Source organism: Amia ocellicauda, chromosome 19 (assembly GCF_036373705.1).
Source record: "Amia ocellicauda isolate fAmiCal2 chromosome 19, fAmiCal2.hap1, whole genome shotgun sequence".
Lineage (NCBI taxonomy): Eukaryota > Metazoa > Chordata > Actinopteri > Amiiformes > Amiidae > Amia > Amia ocellicauda.
This window is the reverse complement of record NC_089868.1, coordinates 14,868,125-14,880,755: the sequence shown is the minus strand read 5'-3', so window position 1 is coordinate 14,880,755 and position 12,631 is coordinate 14,868,125.

Sequence of the window (12,631 nt, the reverse complement as noted above, 5' to 3'; positions counted from 1 at the left end):
TGATCTGTTGTCATTCTGTAGCACCTCCCCAGACATAAGTGTTTTGGGATTAAAGCGATTATGGGAAAACTTTGGGCGACACACTCCTAATACGTCTTAAACATAGGCAATGCTGCCATTCTGCCAGTGTACCTGTGGAAGCAGAAGGACTCAGTGTGGGATAGCTGTTATTGTTTGGTTTACCATTTGTAATCCTGTCTGGGGATCAGGGTGACACGACGCATGAGTCATGGAACATCCGTAAGAAGCTTCTAACAATCCAATTAAATAGAGCATCCTGGATCCTAGAAATGTGGGCAGCCGTGCCAAAGCAGTGCTGCATTTCAGGGGAAACATGATACTGGACAAGCCTTCGTTAGTACAATTCAGTAAGATAACCAAGGCTCCTGGATCAAAGCAAACTGTCTTTGGGTATCAGATATAAGGCAGACAAATAAGTATCATTTTCTATTTATCTTTCTATCCATAACTAGGCTGTTATAAAAACAGCACATTTCTTTGGAAGTAATATATATGAAAGGATTGAATTAAACAAGAATTCCATACTGTTGTAATAACTGCAAAATGAAGTATTACTTTCAGACATCACTGTATCCTTCAGTATAATTAAATAGAGTTTTACCCCATAAAACTCATTATGCAGAATACAATCTCCTGGAAGAAATGAAGCGAAAGATTTTTTTTCACAATTTGTTAATTCCTTTATTAGATAGTGAATTTATCTCATTTTAGCCTTGGAAAAGACAGATAATAAAAGTAAATAAAGTTCAATTAAGCAGGAAACCGTATTTTCCCAAGACAAACTATAATACACCATTCAACATGGGAAGGCTAATTTATGTAAGAATCAGTAAACATTTATTTTGTATTTACTGATTTAGTTCATTTTTTAGTTATTGCTTATATAGGGGTTGAATAAGAGAATAGTCATGTTCAGTAAGTTATATGCAGCTATATTTTGTAACATAATTAATGCCAAGTGGCATATGCACATGCTGGGTATTTAGTAAAATAATTGAATACATTTGATAATGAATCCAAACAATATGCATTCATTTATGATGAGTGTTTTATACTAATGTCACTTCTATTGTGATTTTCTGTGCCGCAACCTCTTCAAGACCTCTTTTATGTATTCATTACACAACCACAAGAAATCGTTGGGTTGAAGGAAGTGGAGGACTCTAGTATCCTTCTTCTTAGGTATAGAAGATTTGACCTTTTATTCAGATCATCTTTGCAGCAACCAAAAAGACCACAGCTCAGCCATCCCCAGCTTTTCCTTCCTTTGTTTTCTGCTTGGCAGATCAAAATTTCAACACTGAGGCCTGACTTTACAAGGGATTTGTGCCCCTGTCTGTAAGAAGAGGCTAAGCCTGCCAAAAGATATCCGCCTAGTGGCCTTAAGTCTGTCTTGAATGTGAATGCATTGCTCAGATGATGGAAGTGTTAGCAGAGGATAAAGGGAAGCATATTGTTCACTTCAAAACCCTCCACCCTTTCTGCCTGACCTCGTAGATTACAGTGTTGACTGTGGACTTGGAGCCTTGATACCAATCATTCAAACAAAGCCCTGCTTTCCAAATTATAATTATTTTGATCATGATTATGATGATTATGATTATTATTAGTGATATGGGCAGCCTGATATTCAAACCTAATTGTGGGTAGCTGGAGCTGAGGCGAAGCTGTATTACTACACTAAAGGTTATTCAAACACAAACAGGCACACAAGACGTGTACCCGGCGTAGAGGTCACTGTGCGACATGGTACTAAAGCTTTTATCATCCTGGTTGCATTAATGACAGCGTTCTGTCTATGACCTACCAATGACAATAAAGTGTTATCAGCCTGAAAGGTCTTTTATGAAGTGGACTGAAATTTAGATGGTGTCATGCTTTTTCTGCTGAGATTTAAAAGCGTCTTTCCCTGCAAAATATATGTTTTGGATGATCAGGAAGAGAATCTTTGATTTCCAATTCCAGAGATGAAGAAACAGGACAGTACAGTATAGTACAGTCTGAGGTCCACAACAAATCATAAGGGAGACGGCAGACCCCAGTTAAAAGGTTGTGTTTCAGTAAATAAAAAATCGTCTGCACAGACAACCAGGGACTATAATACCATCAAACAATGCTTCTATCTGATGTACAGTAAGTCACTAAGTATTTCCCGTTTAGCATGAATCAGTCTTGTGAGTGTGAAATCGGGTTAACAAAAACAGGGGTATGAGAGCTTTCCTATCTATCTGTTTCTCTTAAGTTACAGATAAGAATGGGACATAATCTGAGAGCCACAGTTTTTTTCCCCCACTAGGAGATCCATTAACTTGCCTCTGATATCAGACTGTGGTCAGATAATACACGTCTCAGGCTATCAGTGTGTTTACTTTTCTTTCTTCATGTCTAGGCCGTTTTTTCAGTGTCTTACAGAGTATGAGGTTATTGCTTAGTCAGAGAGAATCAAACCAAAAAATAAAGCATGATGGGCAAATACCCACAAGGCCGTAGTATAAAAAACAAGGTGTATATTTTAAATATAACGTGCATGATTACAAAGCTTAAGCTTCTTTTAACCACTTCCTCATCAAAAACTTGAACCTCTTGTACCTCTCCAGCTTAAGGATTCAGTATCAGTTGAATGTGGTACTGTTCCACCCAAAGGCATGGTTAAAATCTGCAACTATGCATGAGATGGCCCAGACTGATGACGGCTTTTACCTCCTGCACTGTAGGGTAGCCGGTACACTTCGGTGCCTCAGCTGTGACCAGAGCAGCGTGTCAAAAACAGTCTGTTTAGATCTGCATAATCACTTTCTACTGGTGACAAACCCTCTTCCATAACTACTACAGCAACAACAACAATGTTAAGAGAACAAGCAGCCGCAGACATTTACATCACAGCCCAGCAGTTCACTCTCTGGCCCAAGTCACACGGATTGTCCCACTCCGAGGTGCAGGGATATGCGTCCTGCCACACAGAGAGCATGGGAACGGCCTGAACAGGAGCTCCTCTCCGGGTTCGGCGCTGGCGCAGAGCGCTCACCAGGAGAGACAAAAAGGCACAGTCATAAAGGAATACCCCAAGGAGACTCTGTAGCACAATTTACTAATATTCCTGTGCAATATAAAAAATACAGACTATACAAACAAAGTCAAGAAACAGAAACAAACCTGAGCCTGTTCTCTGAACATATGATTAAAAGCAAATTAATACTTCTTGTTCTGGCATTCTGCTCTTACAAAGCAGGGCTTTTGTATTGTCAGCTACTAATTAGAAAGAAAAAAAAACATAGGATCCTACAGTAAAACAAACACAGCAGGAACAGACACCAAATCTGAGGAGATCTTTATGTGCAGTATATGGCATGCTTCCTTTTTGGTTTCTTCTTGTTTTTTAAATGAGCATCATCATATATATAATCTTATTGTGGTTACTATTTTTTACTATCTAAATTTGAGCCAGAACAAAGGGTTCGGAAGGAAAAAGAAAACTGAAACTTATTAACACAAGTAAAGATTCAGTTTTTAAGTTTAACAGTAACAAATAAAAGTAACACTTAGTCATTAATAAGCTATTGGTAAATCATTTATAAAACACTTATGAACCATTAATAACTGCATTTACAAATCATTAATAAACCTTTATAAGACCAAAATAAAAATATTGCAACAAAATAGTGTTTTGGGTGCTGCCAAAACACTATTTTGTTTCAAATATTTATTATAAATGATAAATCATATCTTATTATGGTTTTGTTCATAATTTATACACATTTTACCAATCGTTTATTAATAACAACGTAATATACACTGTTGCCCAAATACAATCATTTAGCATTAGCTTCTGTAAACCTTCGCAAACCAGGCAGTACTTTCTGAAACAGGAGTTGTGTTTCTGTCATACACAGACATGTTCGGCAGCCGTGTTTAGACAGACAGATAGATTTTCAGCTTGCCTTTTCGGTACAGTCTTTCTGTGGGTTTCTAAATCAATAAATGAGTCAAAGTAACTGATTAGTTTATGGTATAATGAGGATTTGCCTTGTACATTATTCATCCTGTTAATTAAACCGATATATTTATGTTTGTGTGGACAATTGCTGTTTCACTTCACTGTTTGTCAGCCCATTGAGCCCTGTGACTATATATGTTACAATAAAGTACGTGCTATCTGTCAGCTAGGTTGCTCAAGTGATGAGGTTATCTCTCATTCCTGTGCTTTTCTTCTCTGGGATGACTGTCGCACTTTTAAAAAAAAAGAGACGAGTAATTAATGCAATTAATTAAATGAGGATGCTAGTTTATATTATCTGGAATTTCCTTTTATTTCATTTCTAACTTGTTGCATGTCTAATTATCTGTGTACTGCCTGACTCTGGTAGCTGATTGTATTTCGTTTTCTGTTTGACAAGCTACCTAAATATTCCATTCACAGCCATAAAAACATGTATAGCTCCCGTTGCCTGGAAATGTAACAGGGAACTGCTGTGATTGTTGTGTTTTGTTCTGGATTTCAGCATATGAGCACGAGGGGGAAGAGTAGAAGGAATTTGGAATACGGTACGATCAGACAAATAATCTATCAGCAACGCATTATGGTGCAACTTTGATATGCATCCCCATGTGTTTGTATGCATATATACTGACTGAGCTTTGTGAAGTCTTTTATGAGGGATTCATTCATTTCGTTGGAATGAAATAACTTGTCATCCATCTTTGCAGAAGCAAAATCAGCAAATCACACAGAATACACACAAGAAGACACATAACAGGGGGGAAATTAAATAGGACTAAAATGATGCATAAGCTCCCGTTTAGGAGCACGTTGCAGGGCTCAGAATAACATAGCGTGTTGCTGCAGCTGTGTTTGAGAAACATACTTTATTTTTCTTTCTAAAGTTGACATACTGACAACATGTTTTATCAGTAAAGGGTTTGCAATCTCTCTCACTCCATTTCAAGGCGTCTCTTCTCATGCACAGTATTTTCAGTGCAGGGAGGGGCAAGTCCTGTCTCATTGGTCTGCTCTTTGACTTCAAGAAGGGAGGTTAAAAAAAGCACAGCAAGTGTTTTGGCGTTTCTGTTCTCTAAAACATCAGTGATTCTAAGTGCTATGTTAAAAGAGCAGACATGTGGCTTACAATGAGAAACAGCACTTACTGTAGTCAAGCTTTTGTTCCGCAATGGTCAAAGGGCACATCACACTTCCTGACAGCCGCCTCCCCCTCAGCTCCTGTAATGCAAAGGATGTCAGATTTTCCTCACAATGTTAACCATGGAGAGAAGGTATATTACATTTTCACAATTTGTAGAATCTTCCAGTTCCAGCTTTAGAGCACGAACGGTCTGAAACCCCCTTCCCACAATTTGGTTCTGACGCTGCGGTTTCCCTGATGGAGATCTGGCTGTTATGTTCACCACTGGTATTTTGGTGGGAGACTGCAGGTACAACTTTCTGTGCATCTTTTTAGGGACATTCATTCTGGCAAAGAGAAACGTCAACTCAGAAAGATCATCATTCGGGTTCCTTGAGTTTAGCAAGGGTAAAAACAAAGCCAATAACTTATCAAAGTACTTCCCTCCTGTCTGTCTTGGCTCAGGATGGGTGTTATTGAGCTAACAGTGTATTGATACTGGAATATAGGACCGATATGTATATATTCAGATACTGGGAGATATGAACTACTTTTTTTATTTTATAATGGCTAAACTAGTCTGAACTACAGCACAAACCATGAGCAGCACAAGACTCACTAAATATGTTGCATTTTGCTTTCTGATTCACCAAAAGCTCATGCAATTCTCCTACACAACCTGGTCTTATTTGATCTAACGAGCAATTATATCTGCTGCCCTGCTCTGTTCATCCAGACACTGTTGGGAGACCTTCTGCACTTCTAATTCTACCTGCTACATGTTCATAATAATACAAAATTTAAATTAACTTTGCAGGCATTACTGAACTAATTTATGTAAAAAAAATACTGCGGGGGAAGTGAATGTATAATCACTAGAGGCCAGGGATTTGAAGCTTTTTTTTTTTTTTGTAAACGGGAGATTGTGTACCGTACAGCAATCCACCTTAGCAGAGCGGAAAAAAAAAAAGAAAGAAAAACTCCACAAAATCTCCTATTGTTCGTGTGGATTGTTAGAGTGAGTTGAAAATAAATCCCCACTCACCACTTTCTTTAATGTCCCACAGTGTGCTGCAAGACTTCAGTACTGTCATCACACATGCGGTAATTCAATAGCCAAAGGTATTCTGCATTTTGTTTCAACTGACAGAAGTACGCTGTATTAATCTCACTCATGAAAAAAAACGTTCTCAGCATTTCATTAGCAGAGGTGTCTTCTGGAAATAATCTCTACAGTCAGTATACAGACAGCAGTGAAGAGGCTGAAAAACATTTACTTTGTTTGATTTATGTTTTGTCTAGACTCATTTCTCCTGCGTTTAATCCCAACACAAACCTGTAGTGATTAGTAAAGACTAAAAACAACAAAAATACCGTTCATGTGAAATTAAAATGAACAAAATACGTGTCTCATTTTAACAAAGCTAGTTCTTTATTTGCGTGGACATCTAAACCATTGAAATCAGTTGATAAGCACTTATTGGCAGCCATTTTCTGGGATCCGTGTGACTATGCTGAAATTTGCAGTCATTATAAACAATATTGATTGTTATCACTCAAACACTGCTTTGTAGTATTAATTCAGAGGCAACACAGGATAGAACTTGGCTTTTGTATGTATCTCTTGGCCAGGTAGAAAAACATCCACACAACACAAAAGCAGTGATTTCGCATAGTACACCAGGGAGGGCAGTCAATTTATATTTGGTGGTAAAACGGCATTTGCATGCAATGTTACTGCAGCGATTATTTGATGGACAGCTGCCTTCTGTTATCCTAGCCCGGTAAATACAACAATACACATTTCCTGTCGCTAAATAAATGTATTGGTAATGTTCCTGGACATGTCCCTAATGCTTTGTGACAGGCAGCCCTGAAAGTATAAACTCCTTAATAAACAAACAAGGCACACTGAAGTGGGGTGATATTTGCCAAAACAAGAAAGCACTAATTTGTGGTAGAAAATACTTAATTGTCAAATGTTATACAGCTGGGCTCATAAAGGGCTGTCACCGCCAGGGCATTTTCAGAGAAGGAAATTATTACTGACAGGCTGGAAACAGCGGCACGTGACCTGTCTGTTTCCATGGCAACCGATCCTCTGTTCCCTAACAGAAGCCAAGCACTTAAAACTCTGAGCTGATCCATAAGTCAACAAATGGGGGGACACCGTCTGGGTCTCGTAAGCATTCCTCCACGACGGAAGCATAATTATTTATTTAAACGTAATTACAATTAATACATCCCCACAGCCACTCAAAAGAAAAACATAAGAACTATTGAGGAAGTTCAATATCGGGGAACAAATCCATCTGAATCACATGGCATTGGTATTCCCTGCCTTTAAAGATGTTCAAAGATAGAATCATAGAAAGTGTTTCAGCCTTTTCCTTCAGCGGATGCTCAATACATCTCCAGGACTCCTGACAGCAGATGGTTCATAATTAAAGCCATTTTCTTGCGGAGGCTTTCTAGTGCAATGTGTCATCCGCAGATTTACTATAGCCGCTGCGTGGAGATGGGGTGCCCCCTCAGAGACGTGGCCATGCCAAACGTGTTAAGCCAAAATCTTTTCCGTGCATGTTCACATTTGAGTTCAAATGTTGCAGTGTAAAACTTTCTCTCCTTAGATCTGCACCATTTCTCTTGATCTCTACGTCCATCTCTTTGTCCCATTGCTGTGAAATATTAATACACTGTCTCCACTGGCATGTTCCCTGCTGTATCTTATATGGATGTATAATTAACGTGACTACTCAACTCACACTTTGTTCAATCCTTTCTTTGAGAGGACTTTGTTCGGTTGCAATACCTTCGATACTCTTGTATTTCAGCTCAATTAGATCATTAAGCAGCTGACTGTAATATACAAGCTTGCAATGGGAAATGCATTGTCTGTGTCTTTTATGCATTGCTGAGACCTCTGTAAAGAATGTCACCTCTATTAGCTCTTTATATCTCCTGGGCTTCAACCTTTATAGATATGTTGAGAAATGTTCAGCTGTTCTCCTATTTTCCCCCAATCTCCCTCTACACTATCAATTTCTGGCAAACCATTTATTTTGACTTCCTCTATGTCCTTCCCCGCTCATGCGTTGCTGGCACTGAAGTTGTGAGTGGGTGGCGCAGTGGCCCTGTTCCATTCACATTCCTGGCTCCATCTGACAAACTCTTTCCAGCAACTATCTCCCAGCCAAAGCAGCAAGCGACTAGGATCCACAAGGAGATGTTTTGCATTTCTCTTGGTTCAGTGCTTTGATAAGAAAATAAGGTAATTCATTAACACAGAGCTGATAGTATCACTGGTGACCTGTAGGTTATTTGAAACAGCAACAGCAACTAATTAAAATTAAATTAGTTTTTTTTTCTCTTCCATTTTTTTTTTGCTTGAATGCTGCTGCTGGTGGTGGAGGCTGGTGGTGGATTTCATCTGAAATGAAGACAGCGCATCCGTAAATTAGCTTCCTCTTCCCCACAGCTTGGCTGGGGGGTCCTGGGGAGCTGGATCATTACTTACGCGTCGAGGGCGACACTGTCACCAGCGGGTTTTTTTTGTTGTCGTTGTTATTTTTTGTCTGCAAGGCTGTTTTTGGACATTGCAGAAGCAGCCGTTCTGTGGCAATCCCTTCTACTGTCTAGCAGGGCTGTTTGTAAACTGCTGACTCAATCCCAGCTGTAACAGACAAGGGTTTAAAGCTTGCATGGTGTCCCCATTCTCATGCCACAATGTCACAATGCACAACCACGCTGATGTGCGATGATCAAGGTGCTCTGTTCGCCATGTGCTGAGACAAAACAATGAGCTTGGGATCTGATGCATCTCCTCAGGTACCGTTGCACCGCCTTAGGCTTAAGTTAACTGACATATACACCCAGGCGGTCATCTGTCTCCTACTGGGAGTTACAGATTCAAAACCACAGTTATTATTCAGACATTATACTGGAGTCTTTAAAGCATCGCCCAACACAGGCTTCAGTCAGGTCATCTCTTTATTTGATTTGTTTACACTAAGCTATGTGTCTAAGAAAATAGGTTACCATTTATTTTCATCCCATTATCTTGGTAACATTCAGAAGTTAAAAGGATTTATTCATAAAATACTTCTGGAGTTCAAGGAATCAACATAAATGCCAGTAACAACCTGTTAAGTCTCTATTTTAAAGCTGCCACATAACACCTACTGAAGTGTTGGTAAAAACCACCAACTCTCCACTTCATATTCTCAATCAGTGGGACTTTTGACTCAGTAACAGCTGAGCAATACACTTGTTGACATTAAACATTTGTTCATGTTTATTTAGACTAATGTCACACTTAATGCATACATTCATCATCATTTAAAACTTAATTGAAGTAAAAACAAACAACCAAAAACATATCTTGTATGAATCGTAGGAGCCTCAGAGAACAAAAGAACACAATCTTTATCTTAGAGATTGTTTTTCCATCAATGTAAAAGTTCTGCAAAGAATGCATACTATTTTGTTTCTGTCGCTTTTTTACAAGAAACATTTGTAAGAATCAATTTAACATTACAGTAAAAACACTTTTTAAGAAGCCTGTTTGAGACTACTCCAAACCTATAAAGCTAGATGTTTATAATACCGCTGAATACCTTACGATTACATTTTAAGCTGATGAACTGTTTCCTGTAACATAAATTACAGACAACTGGAACCAAATGAGCAAGCATTTACAAAGGTGAAACTAGAACAATGCTCTTCAATGCTACACTCAGTGCACTTTAATATAATTTTTTTGTAAATCTAAAACAAAAACTAAATTAATAAACCCAACCTGTCAAGGGCAGTAATTTATGTACTATACCTGTTTACAGTCACTATGCTGTGACTGAACCACAGCTTTCCTGTTTAATTATTTTTTATTAAATTTCCAGAGCATGCACTTGAATAAGATTATGTTAATGGATCTCATATTGTTGAACATACTTAATTACCTTTACGTTAAAAGACAGTTTCCTTTGTGCAATTCTTTTCTAATGTTTGTCTCACATAAATGTGTACTGCAGAACCCAATGCAATCAAAATGCAGTGCATTATTTTTTATGCTGTTAATAGTGGGGCCATGAGGAACCAGGGGGCCACAGTAAGTGTATGTGAACCTTTGGAAAGAGCAAAGACTTTCTTAAGCTCAGGATTGCCCTTCAAGCATTTTATTTATACTGTATGGCTTTCGCACAAATTTCCATTTGAAATTATAATTGTAGGCAATAGACTACTAAAATGAATGATATTTATATAATTATACCATAGAGGTTTCATGGATATGTTTTATAAGAACTTATAAACTTGGGTATTGTGACCAACTTTGTCAATACATTGATGCCTTCTTTATATGACTGGGTGGGAAAATCAATCCCAACAGGTATTAAAGTTTATGAACAACTGAACAACGCTTATAAAATATAAAGATTCCTTATTATTTGTGCTTCTCTCTATTGTAAAACATATATAAAAACAAAACTATTGGATTAAAAATACAGGTCTCTGATGAAAAAGCAGCTGTGAAATAATGAGCAAAATGAAACTCAACCTGCTGTTGTTGTTTTTAAGTCAGTCAGTATGAATGTGGTAGCTTTTGTATACTACACATTTAAGGAACATCGGATGTGACAACTGGACTCTGTGCTTCAGAGGAAATCTGAGTTCAAAGTTCGGTTAATGTGATCGGGGTTATATACACAACTACCTTCGGCCAGCTGCCTCTTTGTGATGTTTCAATGGCCTCTACTGTATGAGCCCCAAAGCCAAAGAGTTCCCCTTATGAACATGTTATATATGTAACCTACAAGAAACTCATATAAAACTGGACCATTTTTTAAAAAATAATATTGGATTATATATATTAGATCTATTAGAAAAACAAGAGTGTGAGTCACACAAAATATCAGAATAGTGATATTAAATTAAAATTAATACATTCTATTTATTTTTAGTACCAGATATACAGGGGAACTCAAAAACAAAACTAAACACACCTTTAGTAAACAATAAACCATAACTATCTAGAACATTCATAAAATTGCCATAGCTATTTTTTAAACTGTGCTACATTAATGTTATTATTCATTATTATATAAAGTTATTATACAAAAATGACCAAAATAAGCACACATGCTGTGTAAATAATTGCGAGTTAATCTATATACAGCTCTGGAAAAAATTAAGAGACCACTCCAAGGTCAGAAATCAAAGTTAAGTGGTCTCTTAATTTTTTCCAGAGCTGTATATACAATAATATCATATTTTTAAAATCTATCTATATCAAACATTGTATTTACTGTAGTCATATATGTTTGACAGTTACATGTTTCTTCATCTATATTTTGCTTTGCGTTTGATGGAAATGAGCAGAAATATGAACTCATATTTATAGCACATTAACAGTATATTGAAAATGTATTTATTTTTCATAACAATAATGCTAATCATAACCATAACAACAACAACAACAACAACAAGTAAATGAGAAAGCCAAGCCACTGTCCCTATGGCTGTCCTATTTACTTGCCCTGTGAAAAAGCCAGGGGGTATAATTGCTTGTAAAACATGGAGCTTTGCTGCCTGACTGGAGAAATAGGCTCAGCACGCATGGAATTGGGAGGGATAGTGGACCAATTACCCTAGAGTGATCCCAATATATTGCCGAGGTTATTTGCTGGGCTCTGTAATTGAGGCTGCTTGCTGAAGGCAGTCACTGCAGTGTGTGTTACAGTGGAAAATCATGCGGGTTAATATATGCAGCCATGGGTCTACAACAGGTCACAAAAGAAATATGAACCGATGGCTTTGGGACCTGTTCGATCTGGTCCCCTCCGTCTCTCTTGAACTTGAACGGTATGTCAACTGGGGAGAGAGAGATCCCCGGAGACTGCAGAAGGGGAACAATTAATGGCACTTAGATAAAACTTCCTCACATGATACATATCTGACACTGGGGCTCGGTTTCGTGATGAATTACCAAAAATGAAATGCAGCCACCACGCTTGTACGCTGCCAAATGGTGCTTGAATGATAAATTAATGTTATTCATTAATTCCTGGAATGTAGTAAATCTCATTTAAAGGCTGCGGTCTTGTAATGTTGTCTTTTGTCATTTGAGTCTCTTAACATGTTGCACACCATTCCCTGCACTGCTTTTCCCTGCCATGCGAAGACTTAATCACCAAATGAAGCCTGCTGCCCATTGTGCTGCCTGTTCACACACAAATCTATCGGCCTCTGCACAACAGCTCAGCTCAGACCGAAGTGTGGTATTGTTCGCTTGTGCGTGATACATGTCCACCCTAACTGACAACATGCCCGAAATGTGTTCGGTCAAAGTAAAACAGAGACCCCAGGAGAACATACATAGAAACAGGCGGGGAATTTTGCACTGGCACATTACATGTGTTGTCTCTCTTGCAAACTACTAAAACGGTAAAAAGCCATTACACAGACATGGTGAAAGAGCATCCCTATGCATGTTGTGA